At 37.0% G+C, this 3,045-nt stretch overlaps 1 pseudogene; it reads left to right on the plus strand.

The window, feature by feature from the left end:
• Window positions 1-1,855: 1,855 nt before the first annotated feature.
• LOC111092724 lies at window positions 1,856-2,497 on the plus strand (annotated as a pseudogene).
• The last annotated feature ends 548 nt before the right edge of the window (window positions 2,498-3,045 follow it).

Consider the following 3,045-nt stretch of genomic DNA (forward strand, 5'->3'; position numbering starts at 1 on the left):
CCTGGAGTCCCGGGATTGAGTCCCGTGTCGGGCTCCCAGCATGGAGCCTGCTTCTCCCTCTGCCTGTGTCTCTGCCTCTCTCTCTCTCTCACTCTCTCTATCATGAATAAATAAATAAATCTTTAAAAAATAATAATAATAAATAAATAAAATGAATTTTTAAACACTAGCATGAGGTAGAAGATAAGGAACTGACAAAAGAAAGTAATATTCAAAGTACTGAATAATACAATTAGCTGCAAGAAAGAAGTGCAAAAAGTTATATAGCATTAAGCCGGTAGACTACTGTTATCCTTACCTGAGATTTTTATATTTGAAATTACCTGTTTTTTTCTGGTTTAAGGTGTTATAAAAAAGGGTAATACATATTCTGAAATATTCATAAAGATTTTATAAGATAAGTCATAAAGACTGTATACAGTAGCTTCTCTTAGCCATCATTTTGTGTACATGGCTGTTGGATGAGGAAGTCCTTAAAGCTGAAATGGTATGGGCAGTGATGATTTTGCTGCCTGGTACACGGCTTTGGGAGGACAGAAAACAATGGATATCTATGTCTTTCATCTTGCAATTCCTCCCCTCCCTCCCCTTCTACCCAGATCTAAGTTGTTTTAAGGAGAAAAATCCTTAAAGATGGGGCAATGGTCTTTCTCTTTGCAAAGGACCATAGACCCTATGTCCCTGTTGGAATTTTCTGGGGGATTAAGGAAAGGAGGAACACAAACCTTCATGGCTTTGTTGGATATGGACACCCAGGTTACTATCATACTTGGCCTAGTGGGAGAGAGGACATGCAAATTCAACTTTGGGTCTAAGCAAAGTAACCAGTGAGGAAGTTAAATATAACTTTATTGCTAAATATAACTTAGGCTGACCTGATAACACTGTGGCTATAGCTTCTACTGTGAATGTATTATTGGAATAGACTTCATGTACACTTATAATTCCCCACATAAATGCCAGAGAAGATACTCCCATTCAGGACATGCTAAAAGTAGAGAGGTAGTCTTGTGTGTGACATGTAAAACAGTTTCCAACCAATTTTTCTGTCCTTTGCCTATGGAGTGCCTGGCCAATGACAGTTGAACACTGTGTTCCTGGAAAACAGTTAAGTTCCTCCATCCTATTGTATTTCTGTCAAATGGCTTCCTGCAAAGAACTACCTTTATCCCTCTGATTTTGTTTACGTGTGACAAAGCTAGACCCAGACCTCCAAATTCCTATTCTTTGTCTCATAAAGGGTTATTTGAACTGTTTGTCCCCATCGATCAATCTGGACAGAATGCCCTGTTACAACTGGATCAAACTTTAGTCTTCTCCCCTCAAAAACTCCTGAACTTTAATCTACCCTCAGTCTGAACCTGCACTGGAATGTGGAATAGTATCTCAATGACACCTCCTGAAAATTAACGGACCATAAAAAAAAAAAAAAAGACTTTCCCCGGTCAACTGTCTCATATCAACTGCTCATCTCACTCCCTTACACTCAGATTTTTATATCATTGTTTACATACTCCTTCCTATTAAAGATAGTTCTTTTCCACCTGATATTTAAGACAATTGGAGATCTTATGGTCAGTGCATTCTCATTGCAACAACATTTTCCAATAAAGTTTTTCTGTACTCAAGTCTGGATTTGTTTTTACTTGACACCACTTGTGTAAAAAGAAACCTCCTCTTCTCTCATCACATAGCCCCAGGGGCTAAGATTGGGGCAAAGGGGGCTGAGGCACTCATTCACTGTGAAGTAATAAGAAATCTGTCTCTCAGAACATCTTATGTGTACATTTAGGATAAGATTCATAAAGAGAATATTAATATTAAAAACCCAACCCTATGAGATGTAAATAACTCAGAGTTGAAAGAGGAAATTATAACAGAAATTAGGACATAATTCTAAACTTAATGAAAATATTACACATAGAGACTTGGAGTGCAGCAGGCACGCAAGGGAGGTGACCTCGAGGCAGGAAATAAATCCTCATTAGTCAAGATGTCTTCAGCACCTGTGCCTCCTAGCTTTAAAAAGGAACCGCACAAAGAGACAGACTTTGGAAACCCAGGGCTCAGGGGTCTGTACAACAACCTTATTTCCAGTTGTGAATCCAGAGCTCTAAATTAAACCTAACCTGTAATGACTTTTGGATTCATGTGGCTTGCATTGGTTATCTACATGCAACACGAGAATACAAAGAACCTTTCTGAAGCTATCAATAGGGACACAGTTCTATGAGGAGGAAAACATCCAGATAGGATTAATAGTGCTGGATACTGCAGATGGAGCTTTATTGAGGGCTCTGAAATCATCAGATGAAAAACTGCAGTCTCATGCTTCTTGTTCTGGAATGCATTGATGACGAAAGAAGGTAGCAGTTGCAACCAGACCACTAGAGTAAATGTCATTGTCACAGAGCTGCAGCCCTTCTGTCAGTCTCCACAGCAAGAGCTTCTCAATATTTTTCTTTTATTAAGTCTTTGAATAAAAGTGCTATGGGAATGGAAGTCATTTTTGTTAATTATTAAGTTATTAAGTACCCAGTGATGTTAAAAACTTGTGGCATTCTAAGCATTTAGGAAAAAAATGTAAGTATTACCTTCTGTGGTTATATTAGGAAAAAAGAGGCTGAAAATCCGTGAGCTAAGGTTCCAACTGAAAGAAGGAAGGAAATAATGTCAAGAAATAAGCAAACAACCATGCCACGAGAAAATAAGGAAAAGCCCAAAGTTGGGCTTCAAAAGAAGTAATAGAATTGACAATTTAGGCAAGTTTGGTCAAGGAAAAAAAAATGATGTAAATAATAAGAAGAGGTCATATGCATTGATTTTAAAATACTAGAAAATTTGAGTAATGTTATGCCAATAAATTTGAAAATTTTTGGTAAAAAGATGTATTCCTAGAAAATGTAGCAAATAGAAATTATGGTCATACAGCCTTTAAAAAAATTCAGTCAGAAGTCTCCACAAAGAAAACATTAAGTCTAGAGAGTTTTATTAGTTTTGTTAAACATTGAGAGAAAAACTAATTTCACATAAAGCTCATTATTA

Source organism: Canis lupus, chromosome 27 (assembly GCF_011100685.1).
Source record: "Canis lupus familiaris isolate Mischka breed German Shepherd chromosome 27, alternate assembly UU_Cfam_GSD_1.0, whole genome shotgun sequence".
Classification (NCBI taxonomy): Eukaryota; Metazoa; Chordata; class Mammalia; order Carnivora; family Canidae; genus Canis; species Canis lupus.